This window comes from Dermacentor albipictus, chromosome 3, assembly GCF_038994185.2.
Source record: "Dermacentor albipictus isolate Rhodes 1998 colony chromosome 3, USDA_Dalb.pri_finalv2, whole genome shotgun sequence".
NCBI classification, from domain to species: domain Eukaryota; kingdom Metazoa; phylum Arthropoda; class Arachnida; order Ixodida; family Ixodidae; genus Dermacentor; species Dermacentor albipictus.
The window spans coordinates 141665392-141679249 of record NC_091823.1 but is presented as its reverse complement, the minus strand read 5'-3'; the positions used below and the strand labels follow the sequence as shown (position 1 = coordinate 141679249).

At 48.4% G+C, this 13858-nt stretch overlaps 14 non-coding genes across 14 annotated transcripts; all 14 read right to left on the bottom strand.

Annotated features, from left to right (window-relative positions):
* Positions 1 to 3930: 3930 nt before the first annotated feature.
* TRNAG-GCC (transfer RNA glycine (anticodon GCC)) lies at positions 3931 to 4001 on the bottom strand. Its single transcript has one exon. It is a non-coding gene; the product is annotated as a tRNA-Gly (tRNA).
* A 71-nt stretch (positions 4002 to 4072) lies between these two features.
* Positions 4073 to 4143, bottom strand: TRNAA-GGC (transfer RNA alanine (anticodon GGC)). The gene has a single exon. It is a non-coding gene; the product is annotated as a tRNA-Ala (tRNA).
* Positions 4144 to 4215: 72 nt separating this feature from the next.
* Positions 4216 to 4286, bottom strand: TRNAG-GCC (transfer RNA glycine (anticodon GCC)). The gene has a single exon. It is a non-coding gene; the product is annotated as a tRNA-Gly (tRNA).
* Positions 4287 to 4357: 71 nt separating this feature from the next.
* TRNAG-GCC (transfer RNA glycine (anticodon GCC)) lies at positions 4358 to 4428 on the bottom strand. Its single transcript has one exon. It is a non-coding gene; the product is annotated as a tRNA-Gly (tRNA).
* A 71-nt stretch (positions 4429 to 4499) lies between these two features.
* Positions 4500 to 4570, bottom strand: TRNAG-GCC (transfer RNA glycine (anticodon GCC)). Its single transcript has one exon. It is a non-coding gene; the product is annotated as a tRNA-Gly (tRNA).
* A 72-nt stretch (positions 4571 to 4642) lies between these two features.
* Positions 4643 to 4713, bottom strand: TRNAG-GCC (transfer RNA glycine (anticodon GCC)). Its single transcript has one exon. It is a non-coding gene; the product is annotated as a tRNA-Gly (tRNA).
* A 71-nt stretch (positions 4714 to 4784) lies between these two features.
* TRNAG-GCC (transfer RNA glycine (anticodon GCC)) lies at positions 4785 to 4855 on the bottom strand. The gene has a single exon. It is a non-coding gene; the product is annotated as a tRNA-Gly (tRNA).
* Positions 4856 to 4926: 71 nt separating this feature from the next.
* Positions 4927 to 4997, bottom strand: TRNAG-GCC (transfer RNA glycine (anticodon GCC)). Its single transcript has one exon. It is a non-coding gene; the product is annotated as a tRNA-Gly (tRNA).
* Positions 4998 to 5068: 71 nt separating this feature from the next.
* TRNAG-GCC (transfer RNA glycine (anticodon GCC)) lies at positions 5069 to 5139 on the bottom strand. Its single transcript has one exon. It is a non-coding gene; the product is annotated as a tRNA-Gly (tRNA).
* A 71-nt stretch (positions 5140 to 5210) lies between these two features.
* Positions 5211 to 5281, bottom strand: TRNAG-GCC (transfer RNA glycine (anticodon GCC)). The gene has a single exon. It is a non-coding gene; the product is annotated as a tRNA-Gly (tRNA).
* Positions 5282 to 5352: 71 nt separating this feature from the next.
* Positions 5353 to 5423, bottom strand: TRNAG-GCC (transfer RNA glycine (anticodon GCC)). Its single transcript has one exon. It is a non-coding gene; the product is annotated as a tRNA-Gly (tRNA).
* A 1070-nt stretch (positions 5424 to 6493) lies between these two features.
* TRNAG-GCC (transfer RNA glycine (anticodon GCC)) lies at positions 6494 to 6564 on the bottom strand. Its single transcript has one exon. It is a non-coding gene; the product is annotated as a tRNA-Gly (tRNA).
* Positions 6565 to 6635: 71 nt separating this feature from the next.
* TRNAG-GCC (transfer RNA glycine (anticodon GCC)) lies at positions 6636 to 6706 on the bottom strand. The gene has a single exon. It is a non-coding gene; the product is annotated as a tRNA-Gly (tRNA).
* A 72-nt stretch (positions 6707 to 6778) lies between these two features.
* On the bottom strand, positions 6779 to 6849 carry TRNAG-GCC (transfer RNA glycine (anticodon GCC)). The gene has a single exon. It is a non-coding gene; the product is annotated as a tRNA-Gly (tRNA).
* Positions 6850 to 13858: the final 7009 nt, after the last annotated feature.

The window sequence follows — 13858 nt, the reverse complement described above, 5'->3', positions numbered from 1 at the left end:
ATCGCGTCCGCCCCATTTTGTTGTTTGGGATTTAACCCGGTCAATTTCACCCGCCCATTGGTCTTTGTTTCCGCGATAGTGTTTCAATGGAATGCCAAGGTATTTGCCCGGCGTATCAGTAAATCTTATACCTTCTAACTGTGTCGGCCTCTCGTCCCATTCGCCGTGCCAGAATCCTAGGCACTTTTGCCAACTAATGGCGCTTCCAGTTAGGCTGCAAAATGTTTTTGCTTCCTTAATGGCACTTTCGATGCTTTTTTGAGTTCGGCAAAAGATTGCGATGTCGTCTGCGTATGAGAGGATTTTAATTTCGTGCGTTAAGAAGCGATAGCCGCATATCGTTTTGTTGTTCAGAATCTTTAAACAGAACGGTTCAAGATATATGGCGAATAGCAGGCTTGAGGCTGGGCATCCTTGGCGCACACTAGACCTTACTGGTATTCCTTCGCTAAGCTTTTTGTTAATGATAAGCTTAGTAGTACAGTTTTTATATGCCATTTTCACGCCTTCACTTATTATGCTGCCTACGTTAACTTGTTCTAGCACTGCGAACAGTATGCTATGTGCGACTTTGTCGAAAGCTTTCTCTAGATCTAGTTGAAGCATTGCTATCTTTCCGGAAAAAGCGTCACAACCTTCTAGTATGCTTCTGGTGGTATGTATGTTTGTGAATATGCTTCGTCCTTTAATCCCGCATGTTTGATGTGGGCCAACTATAGCTGTAATTACTGACTGGAGTCTTCTTGCTACTACTTTCATAAAGATCTTATAATCTACATTTGTCAAACTTATGGGCCGATAAGATTCTACTGACTGCAATTTGGAAGGTTCATCGGTTTTAGGAATTAAAACTACGTGACTTAGTTTGAACGATGGAGGCATTTGTTTACTATCGTAGGCTTCTGCTATAACATGGTATAGTATTTCTGCTACTTCGTTCTTAAAAACTTTATAGAACGCTGATCCGAGGCCGTCTGGCCCAGGCGTCTTTCCTTTGCTCAATTCTTCAATTGCTTGTTTGATTTCATCTCTAGTAATTTGTCTTTCAAGCTCTAGTTTAATATCCTCGTCAAGCCTTGGCATTTGCTTAACATAGTTGTTTATAAGTATGTCATTTACTTGCACTTCTGTGCCGAGCAAACTACGGTATCGCTCTACAAATGCTGTTTCAATGACGTTCTTATCTGTCGACACTTCGTTATGATAGCGAATCTCATTTATTTCGTTTTTTGTTGCATATCTTTTTTCTTCACCAATCGCCCTCTTAGTTGGTCTTTCGCCTAACCAAAGCCTCTCTGAACGCGCTCTAATAACAGCGCCTTTATATTTTTCTTCTTCCATCTGTTCCATCTGTCTTTTAACAACTTCGACTTCACTTTTAAACAAACCCGGTATTGTAGTCTCTGCATTCAAAAGGAAATCAAGTGTGCACTGTAGTTCCTTTTCCTTTTGTTTTTCTTTATGTCGTAGTATGCATGATCTGTCTATTGCACTTAGTTTAACTTCGCACTTGAATTGTTCCCAAGCTTCGATGAAATTTGTGTGACTCGTGGACACTAATTCCAATTTCTCGCGTACTATTTGGACAAATGTGTCGTCGGTTAAGAGCTGTTCATTTAATTTCCACAGTTCCCAGTTGAATGCAGAGACTTTGCGCTTTCTGCCTATTTCAAACATTACGAAGCTATGATCACTAAAACTAACATGTTTCACGGCATAGTTACAGCACATAGACATAACATCCGAAGAGATATAAACGCGATCTAATCGTGCATGGCTTTGGCCCTGAAAGTGGGTAAATTGCACTTGATTTCCACGGAATATATCCCCTACATCAACAAGGCCACATTCATCCACCAACGCCTTAAGCTGTAGGGCACTTTTGTCTCGTACAGGTTCATTCTTAACTGAGTCTTCGGGCATGCAAATACAATTAAAATCGCCAAGCAAAATGAGTTGCCTGTCACACTTTAGAAAGCCAGCCACACCATCAAAAAAAACTTTTCTCTCAGAAATTTGGTTCGGCGCGTACACACATATAATTCGCCATTGTACTTGGTTTAAATAAAAGTCGCACAATGCTAACCGTCCGTCATCAGAGGTGATAACACCCTCTTCAACGATTCCGATACCTCGTTTCAGAAAGATAGCACAACCGCCAGACTTTCCAACGGCATGGCAAACACAAACGTTGAAATCTAATGCGTAAGTTTGGACCATGTGGTCCGCTTGCTCCTCGCTGTCTATTTTCGATTCCTGTAAGGCTAGAATATCGATGGTATTTTCTTTTAGCAGACGTCTTAACTGTACTTGCCGCTTTCTTGCCGTGAGACCGCGCACATTCAGCGTGCCTATTCTTAATGCCGATAAGGACGTTGAGTTCATAGAAAGCGAAAGGGCAAGCGGACCGCTGGGTGATTGTGCTGAATTGACAGGATGCACACTTACACAGTTATATTGCTCTAATTCTGAGTGCTTCGTCAAGCATGGCGAAGCCGGGGCGTTTTCCTTGTCGGTAGGCATGGCGACGTTTCGTGCTGTGCGTCCCGCTCCAGTCTAGCGGTAAAGTCGTCTCTCGGACAGCAGCCCTCCGCTAACGCGGAGGCCCTGTCGGTGTAGTCCTCCTGTCTGGAGGCACGTTGGGCTTCACCTTCAGGGGAGCCCTACGATGGGGCCCTGCCTTTGGGGGCGGTTCACCAGCGTTGACCTTCTCGCGGTTGTCGTCTTCTATGGTGATTTCTCGTGGTCTCTTTGAGACGGCGACGCCAGGGTTGGTTTTTGCTTCTTCCGAGTAGATGCCCTCCATTGCGGTTCCGCTCTCTTCCGTCTCGACTGTTTCGCTAACGGCAGCACAGTTGCTAGGGGTTTTCTCAGCCTCTGGCGTATTTTGTGGTTCGTTGTTCTTTCCATTTACGCTAGACGCAGATTTCATAGGTCCCTTGTTTTCGGATGGGACAGAAGGCGTGGCACCCGACGTTGTCGGCTTTTCGCCTCCACTGACGGTCTCCTCCGCGTCGACTTGGTCCATGAGGTGCTCATCGACGGTGTCGCTTCGCCCAGTTCCGGTCACACTGGCGTAGCTACGCGCGCATTGACTCTCGTCGTGGCCATAGCGACGACAGAGCTTGCAACGCGGGACTCGGCACTCGCGCCGTATGTGACCGGTGCCATGGCACCGGAGGCAGAGCGGGGGTCTGCCTGGGACGTGCACGAGCGCATGGTCTTCCCCGACGCGGAGTTGATGAGGCAGGTCCTCCACGGTAACGCCTACCTTCAGCCGTAGGGACACCAGGCGCGTGTGGGAGCCTTTGTCGTTGCAGCCTGCAACGCGCCACTTTTCCCTCGAAATTTCGCTGACCTTGCCAAAAGGCGCCAGGGCACCTCTGACTTCGTCGTCCGGAGTCGTATGTAGAAGCCAATACAGCTTCATCCTGACGTCTTGATTTGGAGGGTCTATTACCATGCATCGGTGGTCCTTTACGCTGAAGGTTGGAGCAGACAAAATCTTTTGTTTGCCCTTTTCGTCCTTGAAAGTGATGGCCCAAACATGGTTCATCTGATAGGCGCCGAGGGCCTCCACTTCGGGCATCAGCTGCAGATAGTCAAGTGCCTCACGGAAATGCTCGACTCGGTAGGGCCTCGCCTTCACGTCTCCGTGCAAAAAAACAGTCGTTGTAACTGTCGATCCTGTAGGTAGTTGCGGCAAAATAACCTGGTAGTCATCCTTCGGTGTGTCGTTCAACCTGAGACCGCGGCCCTGCTGGGCCGCTGTAACCGCCCCTTCGGAGCAAAACATTCCGCGACCGTTCACTGCGGTGGCCGGAAGTACTATACTAACGAGGAGCTGAACCACCGACGCCCTATGGCAGGTTCCTATACAGTGTTTGGATCATTCCGTTTTATCTCACAGCTTTTGTCAAAAAAGGAAGCTGCGTCGGCCGGGAATCGAGCCCGGGCCACCCGCGTGGCAGGCGAGTATTCTACCACTGAACCACCGACGCCCTGTGGCAGGTTCCTACACAGTGTTTGGATCATTGCGTTTTATCTCACAGCTTCTGTCAAAAAAGGAAGCTGCGTCGGCCGGGAATCGAACCCGGGCCACCCGCGTGCCAGGCGAGTATTCTACCACTGAACCACCGACGCCCTGTGGCAGGTGCCTATACAGTGTTTGGATCATTCCATTTTATCTCACAGCTTCTGTCAAAAAAGGGAAGCTGCGTCGGCCGGGAATCGAACCCGGGTCACCCGCGTGGCAGGCGAGTATTCTACCACTGAACCACCGACGCCCTGTGGCAGGTTCCTATACAGTGTTTGGATCATTCCGTTTTATCTCACAGCTTCTGTCAAAAAAGGAAGCTGCGTCGGCCGGGAATCGAACCCGGGCCACCCGCGTGGCAGGCGAGTATTCTACCACTGAACCACCGACGCCCTGTGGCAGGTTCCTATACAGTGTTTGGATCATTCCGTTTTATCTCACAGCTTCTGTCAAAAAAGGAAGCTGCGTCGGCCGGGAATCGAACCCGGGCCACCCGCGTGGCAGGCGAGTATTCTACCACTGAACCACCGACGCCCTGTGGCAGGTTCCTATACAGTGTTTGGGATCATTCCGTTTTATCTCACAGCTTCTGTCAGAAAAGGAAGCTGCGTCGGCCGGGAATCGAACCCGGGCGACCCGCGTGGCAGGCGAGTATTCTATCACTGAACCACAGACGCCCTGTGGCAGGTTCCTAAACAGTGTTTGGATCATTCCGTCTTATCTCAGAGCTTCTGTCAAAAAAGGAAGCTGCGTCGGCCGGGAATCGAACCCGGGCCACCCGCGTGGCAGGCGAGTATTCTACCACTGAACCACCGACGCCCTATGGCAGGTTCCTATACAGTGTTTGGATCATTCCGTTTTATCTCACAGCTTTTGTCAAAAAAGGAAGCTGCGTCGGCCGGGAATCGAACCCGGGCCACCCGCGTGGCAGGCGAGTATTCTACCACTGAACCACCGACGCCCTGTGGCAGGTTCCTATACAGTGTTTGGATCATTCCGTTTTATCTCAGAGCTTCTGTCAAAAAAGGAAGCTGCGTCGGCCGGGAATCGAACCCGGGCCACCCGCGTGGCAGGCGAGTATTCTACCACTGAACCACCGACGCCCTGTGGCAGGTTCCTATACAGTGTTTGGATCATTCCGTTTTATCTCACAGCTTCTGTCAGAAAAGGAAGCTGCGTCGGCCGGGAATCGAACCCGGGCGACCCGCGTGGCAGGCGAGTATTCTACCACTGAACCACCGACGCCCTGTGGCAGGTTCCTATACAGTGTTTGGATCATTCCGTTTTATCTCACAGCTTCTGTCAAAAAAGGAAGCTGCGTCGGCCGGGAATCGAACCCGGGCCACCCGCGTGGCAGGCGAGTATTCTACCACTGAACCACCGACTTTTTTTTTTTATTGCCGGTCTTCGACATTACTCAGACGGTACATGTAGTTAGCACACACTTATATATCACAAATTCCAAACATTGAAGGAAAAGAAAACAACAAGGGAAGGTGCGTAAGGAAAGAAACCGCACAATAGAGCCATCTGTCCATATTGGACTGGCTTTGTCAAACTAAAATTCCTTCATGGCTGTCAGGGGTTCTAGCCTCGACAGCCAATCCGGTACACATTCTTCCATTTTCTGCATTTCAATAAATCGCGACATAGATTCTTTGAGCTGGCCTAGCGTCAGGATCGAAATAGTACCCTGCCATACGAGCCCGCCATATACAGTGCAGAGCATTCAACATAACAAAGTCATAGGGAACCCCGTCTTCATCTTTAATGGCCAGATACCTAATGCCTTGGGGGTCCACCGGTAGCTCTTTCTTCAGGGTACGCTTTAAGACGTCCCAGAAGAAAACTGCCGCCCAGCAATGTAGGAAAACGTGGTCTATATTTTCGGGCTTCTTGCATATCAAGCAGTGCGACCCCCAAGGTACGAGACAACCCCTTTCCTCCAGAAACGTCTTCACGGAAAGCGTTCCTGTGTATAGCTTAAAGAAGAAGGTCTTTACACCTGGTGGAACCTGCATGCGTTTTACTCGTTTGAGTACGTCTTGTCCTGGCCCTCCACTGTATACGGCTCTGTATAAGGGCACTGGGAACACAATGTCGCATACATCTTTATACAATGCTTTCCTTTTCACTTCACAAAGGTAATCATTTGTAAAACGAACAGAAAGGAAGCGTACACTGTCGACCACTTCCTTGAAATATCCACGCAGCGATCCCGTCATGCTTGCCGTGCTAACAACATGTGCCGGCAAAGCGTTACTCAACCTTAGCTGGCATACAGTGCGCAGAAATGGATCGCGCACATCGCGAAAAAACAAAAATCGGTTAACAACTTGACGAACAAAAAGGTGCGCCAGGCCCACACCCACTGAACCACCGACGCCCTGTGGCAGGTTCCTATACAGTGTTTGGATCATTCCGTTTTATCTCACAGCTTCTGTCAAAAAAGGAAGCTGCGTCGGCCGGGAATCGAACCCGGGCCACCCGCGTGGCAGGCGAGTATTCTACCACTGAACCACCGACGCCCTGTGGCAGGTTCCTATACAGTGTTTGGATCATTCCGTTTCATCTCACAGCTTCTGTCAAAAAAGGAAGCTGCGTCGGCCGGGAATCGAACCCGGGCGACCCGCGTGGCAGGCGAGTATTCTACCACTGAACCACCGACGCCCTGTGGCAGGTCCCTATACAGTGTTTGGATCATTCCATTTTATCTCACAGCTTCTGTCAAGAAAAGGAAGCTGCGTCGGCCGGGAATCGAACCCGGGTCACCCGCGTGGCAGGCGAGTATTCTACCACTGAACCACCGACGCTTTTTTTTTATTTATTTATTACCGGTTTTCAATATAACATCGCACATATGAATTTCACACTCATGACACAGATGCAAGCCTCTTGCAAGAGAAAAAGGAAGACGAAACAAAAAAAAGCGCTAGACAGCCGTCCATCCTCATAGGACTGACGTTGTTAAATTAAAAGTCCTTCATGACTGTCAGAGGTTCGAGCCTCGACAGCCAATCCGGTACACACTCTTGCATTTTGTGCATTTCAATAAATGAGGACATACACTCTCTGAAATACATACGCGCTGGCCGAGCGTCGGTGTCGCAATGGCACCCGGCCATACGAGCTCGTCATATAGAGTGGAGGGCATTCAACATAATAAGATCATACGGCACTCCGTCTTCATCTTTAATTGGCAGATACCTGATCCCTTGGGGGTCCACCGGTAACTCCTTTTTCAGCGTTCGCTTTAAAACGTCCCATAAGAAAACCGCCGCCCAGCAATGCAAGAAAACATGATCAATGGTCTCCGGCTTCTGACAGATCAAGCAGTGGGATCCCCACGGCACAAGAAAGCCTCGTTCTTCGAGAAAAGTTTTCACAGAGAGCGTTCCTGTGTGGAGCACAAAAAAGAAGGTTTTAACACCTGGTGGCACCTGCATTCGTTTCACCCGTTTAAGGACGTCTTGTCCAGGCCCTCCACTGTATATATCTCTGTATAACGGCACAGTAAACACAATGTCGCACACATCTTTATACAGTGTTTTCCTTTTCACGTGACACAGATGATCGTTTGAAAAACGAACTGAAAGGAAACGCACACTGTCGGCCACTTCCTTAAAATAACCACGCAGTGTTCCGGTCATGCTTGCCGTACTGACAACATATGCAGGCAATGCGTCGCTCAACCTGAGCTGACATACGGTGCGCAAAAAAGGATCGCGCAAATCGCGAAAAAACAAAAAGCGGTTGACAAGCTGTCGAACAAAAAGATGCGCCAAGCCCAGCCCCCCTTCCTTCACGTGCCTGAACAGATTTGTTCGGCTACACCTTTCCCAGGTGGAGCCCCAGATAAAAACCGCGAACACTCTGTGCAGCTTTTGCACGTTTACCCTTGAACAGTACAACGTCTGCATGACATACCACAACTTCGTAATAAAAAACATGTTACACACCGTTGCCTTAGCGAAAATCGACAGGTTGATGCCTTTCCACCTTTCTGCTTTTTCTCTAGTTTCTTTTGTTTGGTTCATCCAGTATTCGTCGCTATTTTTGTAACTGTCCATGGGAACACCTAGATACTTGGTCGAGGTTTTCATCCAGTTCACATTTGCAAAATGGTCCGGGGTGGAATACCACTCTCCGTGCCACAAACCGAGGGACTTCCCCCAGTTCACTCTACTGCCCGTCACACCACAAAAACGTTTCACTACGCTTATCGTTTCCGTTACACTTTGTTTGCTTGTAGAACACACTGCGATGTCATCTGCATATGCCAAGAGCTTGACTTTTGTGTCTGCCAAATTATAACCGCGTATTTGATCATTTTGAATTATGGCCAAACACATAGTTTCTATGTAAATGCCAAACAAAAGAGGACTGAGGGGGCAGCCCTGACGCACAGAACGCATGACATTAATGGGGGCCCCCAATGATTTATTCACAATTAAGCGTGTTGTGCAGTTCTGATACGCCAACGCCACTCCCTCAGCGATGATGGAACCAATATTAACGTGATTCAAAATGGCAAACAAAATACCATGCGAGACACAATCAAAGGCTTTCTCGAGGTCGAGCTGAAGCACTGCAACTCCGCCCAAGGTGACGTCGCAGCACTCGAGCACGCACCGCATCGTGTGAATATTCGAAAAAATCGACCTTCCTTTGATCCCACATGTTGGGTGATCTGCGACAATTTCCTTTATTACACTTTGAAGTCTGGCTGCCAAAACCTTCATGAAAATTTTATAATCTACATTGGTTAAAGATATCGGCCTGTAAGATGTCACCAGCCTAAGTTTCTCTACTTGATCACTCTTAGGGAGGAGTATGGTATGCGCTTTGCCAAAAGAAGGTGGCAAAGCTTTGTTCTCATACGCATCATTAAACAGCCGTGCTAGCAACGGTGACAGTTCCTTCTTGAAAGCTTTATATAAACAAGCACCCAGGCCGTCAGGTCCAGGTGATTTGCCTTGATTCAAATCCTCAATTGCCTTTTCAACTTCGCTTTCTGTTATTTTCACTTCTAATCGTTCTTTTGTGTCGTCACTCAATCGCGGCATGCGACCGAGGAAGACCTTTTTGAACTCGTCTACATTCGCTTCTTGAAACGCAAAGAGTGACTGGTAATACTCTAAAAACGCTTGGCCTATACTCTTACTGTCGTCGGCAGTTGTGCCATTCCATAGAATCTTATCGACGTGATTCCTTCGACCGTGAGCTTTCTCAAGTCCAAGCGCCCTTTTAGTGGGCGTCTCTCCAGCTACTAAGGCATTTGTTCTTGCTCGCACAATCGCACCTTGATACCGTTCTTTGTCGAGCTGCTCGATCTTTTCTTTAATGGTTCGCACATCTTGTTTATACGCCCCTGGCTCTTCGCACTCAAGCGCTATCAGCTGCTTAAGTGTCTTTCGCAAGCTCTTTTCTTTCATTTCCTTCTCAAACTTTAAGCAGCTCGATCTTTCACAGGCTTTCATTTTTACGTTTTGTTTGAACCCTTCCCATTTCTCTGCTGTTGTTTGACTATTATCCTCACAAACCTCCCTTACGGCCTCATGTACTGCCTCTACAAATGGTTGGTCTTGTAGTAGTAAGGCGTTCATTTTCCATAGGTCCCAATTAAAAGACTCTCTCTTCTTCTCCGTGCCTATGTTACATTTCACCAAGCAGTGATCTGAGAACGATACTGGTGCCACAGAATAACTATGGCACTTTGGAATCATGTCTTGCGATATGTACATGCGGTCTAACCTCGCGTGACTGTTACCTTGAAATCGCGTGTACATTACTTCCCGCTCCCCCTCCAGACACTCGCAAACATCGTCCAGTTCATTTTCACGTATTAGTTTAGTCAACACACTGCTGCTTCTATCATGAATACCGGCATTATTGGCTCTATCCCGAGCACTCAAAACACAATTAAAATCCCCCAACAAAATCATGCACTTCTCGGTGCAAATATACTGAAAAAGGTTCTCAAAAAATAAGGTGCGCTCTTCTACAGAATTCAATTCAATTTCACGATAAACAAAATCACAAAAAACAATCCTTCCAGACTGGAATGAAAATACACTTTGAACAACAAGATCAGGCAACTTCTCTACAAACAGAACACAACCGGCGGACGTCCCTACCGCGTGACTCACGACCGCATAATATCTAGTCGTGAAACGCCGCACCATGCTCCCGGTCTCCTCCTCTCCCTCAACCTTGGTCTCCTGGACGGCTAGTACGTCTATGTCTTGGTCAGTGACCAACCGTAGGACCTGACTTTGCCTACGACTAGCCGCCAACCCTCTCACGTTCAAAGTGGCGATAGTAAGTGACGGTAAGAGAGCCATCTTAACTAAGGAAAAAAAAAGTAGGCCCGGAGCATGGTGCTTACCCTTCACGACTAGCCCTCGGCTAGCCGCCTCCGGGACCTTCCGGCTTCCTGGCGTTGGTCACCGCCCCCACTTTGACAACAGGCTCTTTTTCTGGTGGAATATTAGGTTTTTGTTTGAAGCCCATCCGCCTCCCATGAGGCACCTTCGGCGGCGGCCCCTCGTTGGTGCTGGTTGCACTACCGTCCCGGTCCTTCGTCGCGTCCTGGGGGCGCTTGACTGGGGCACCGAGAGTTGCAGTCTGCTCACCGTCGTTGGTGTCCTCGCCCTGCAGCATTGCTGTCGTGTCGTCATCGGGTGCCTCGTCGTTAACGCCCCCCTAGCATGACCCACTGAAGACAGGACCTGTACCGTCTTGCTCGTTTTCTCGCCAGCCTCAGTCACCGTGCCTTCTGCGCCAACGGTCGATGTCCCACTGACTGTCGCTGTCGGAACCAGGTCTCCGGTTCCTTTGGCGGCGTCCTCCGTCTCGACCACGTCCATAAGGTGCTCTGCAGCAACGTCACTCGCTGCTGGTCCTGTCACGGCTGCATACGATTTGACGCAGTCAGCATCAACGTGGCCGAAACGCCTGCACCTTGAACAGCGGGGAACTTTACAATCTCGGCGGACGTGTCCCCTGCATTGGCAGCGCAGACACTGCATGGGCTTCCCGGGAACGACCACCAATGCTAGCTCTCCGCCGACGCGCACCTGATGAGGCAGGTCTTCCAGTTTTACGCCGCTGTTCAGCTTCAGGAGCACGGTCCGGGTAGTAGAGGTCTTGTCTCCCATGCCTTGGACACGCCACCGCTCTCGGCTCACCTCTTCCACCTTGCCGAATGCAGCGAACGCCGTCCGGATGTCCTCATCAGAAACGCCGTGCAGCAGCCAGTGAAGCCTAAGCTTCACCTGCTGGTCTTGTGGGTCAACAATGACGCACCGTCGTCCCTTCACTTGCAATTCCTTCATGGCCAGCAGGCGTTTTGTGGCAGTCGCATCATTGAGAGTCACCGCCCAGACGTGGTTAATTTGATACGCCCCTATGCATACCACGTCAGGTAGCAGGCCCGTCGGCAATAGGGCGTCCCTGAAGTCTTCAACCTTGTAGGGTCTCGCACGTACATCCCCGTGTAAAAACACGGTGTTGATCGTTACTCGTCCTTTCGGCAGTTGCGGCAAAATAAACGGGTACTCCTTGTCTTCGTCAGTAAGCCTGTTTCCGCGACCAAAAGTGGCCGCTGTCGCTGCTCCACTGGAGCCCATGATTCTGCTACTGAACCACCGACGCTTTTTTTTTATTACCGGTTTCGCAACAAGAATACACTTACAACACATGAAAAGTTAAGACAGGATTACAATATACTTTGTCAACAGAATGAGCGAAAAGCCATCAGTCATGTTGTGACTGACGTTGTCACTTAAAATTCCCTTAGTGTGACTAAGGGTTCTATCCTGGCTACCCAGGTAGAAAGACATTCTTTTGTTTTTTTCAACTTCTAATAACCGAGCAATGCTCTCTCGAAAGTACAGCCTTGCTGGTCTTCCGTCCTGTTCACAGTAGAAGCCAGCCATTCGTGAGCGCCATATACTGTGCAGGCCTGTCAGCATGATTAGATCGAAAGGCACTCCTTCTTCATTGTCTATTGCAAGGTACCTAATTCCATGCGTGTCTAGTGGGAATTCTTTTTTGATTGTCCTCTGCAACACATCCCAGAAGAATACCGCTTCCCAACAGTGAAGGAAAACGTGGTCGATCGTTTCCGGCTTTTTGCAAATAATGCAGGGAGACCCCCATGGCATATAAAACCCACGCTCCTCTAAGAAGGTTCTTACAGGGAGAGTTCCGGTATGCAGTTTGAAAAAGAAATTTTTTGCACTTGGTGCTACTTGCATTCTTTTAACCCGTTTGAGTACGTTCTGACCCAGGCTTGCACTGTATATCGCCTTGTACAACGGTATTGGTAACATTATATCACATAAGTCTTTATACAGTTTCCTCTTTTTAACAGAATATAAATAATTATTAGAAAAACGCGCACTCAAAATCGCACACTCGCCACAACTTCCCGAAAAAAAAACCTTGTGCCGTCCGCGTCAGGACTTCCGTGCTAATAACATATTCAGGTAGCAGTCTCCCTAATCTGGCCTGGCACACCGTTTGCAGAAATGGGTCGCTGACCTCGCGAAAAAAGAAAAATCTATTAACTAATTGTTTGAGAAAAAGGTGTGCCAGTCCAAGTCCCCCACACTTTACACTCCTGAACAAATTTGTACGACTGCACCTTTCCCACGTAGATCCCCACACAAAGATCGCAAAAATTCTATGAAGTTTCTGCACATTTACCCTAGAACAGTGCATCACTTGTATCACATACCACAGTTTAGCCACAAAAAACATGTTACGCACGGTCGCCCTCGCAAACATGGAGAGATAATTCGCCCTCCAAGCATTCGCCTTTTCGCGTAAGAGTTCTGCTTGTTGCTGCCAGTAGTCATTATTATTTTTGTAGACCTCAAGTGGGACACCAAGGTATTTCACAGGTGTTTTCTGCCATACAACATTGGCAAAAATGCACGGGGTGAACGGCCACACGCCGTGCCAAAACCCCAGACACTTTCCCCAGTTTACTCGGCTTCCTGTAACGTCGCTGAAAAATTTAACACTTCGAATGGTTTCTTCAATGCCTTCGTAGTCAATACAACATACCGCCACATCATCGGCATATGCAAGCAGTTTTACCTCTGAAGATTGTAAGCAAAAACCACGGATAGAATTATTTTCAATTATTGACAAACATAAGGTTTCAATATATATATACATAACAAAAGTGGACTGATGGGACAGCCTTGACGCACGGAACGCTGCACTTTAATGGGGGCCCCCAATTCTTTGTTAATAATTAGTCTGGTAGAGCAGTTCCGATACGCCAGAGCTACACCATCCGTGATGACGGATCCGACATTAATGTGTTCCAACATTGCAAACAAAATAGCATGCGCTACGCAATAAAATGCCTTCTCCAGATTCAGCTGAAGTATGGCCACACACGCTTCAAAAGTGTCACAACACTCAAGAACTGAGCGCATCTTGTGAATATTCGTCGCTATAGTGTGACCCTTAATTCCACACGTTTGGTGTGGTCCGACTATGTCTTTAACAACCGACTGAAGTCTAGCTGCTAAGACTTTCATTAGTATCTTATAGTCTACATTTGTGAGTGCTATCGGTCTGTATGATGTTACACTTTTCAACTTATCTACATCCTCTGTCTTCGGAACCAACACCGTGTGTGATTGACCGAAAGATGGCGGTAACGCCTTACCATCGTACGCTTCGTTAAAAATTGCTACAAGTACCGCTGACAATTCCTTTTTAAACCGCTTGTACCACAGAGCGCAAAGCCCGTCAGGGCCAGGTGACTTGCCAGGATTCAAATTGTCAATGGCGCGTTCC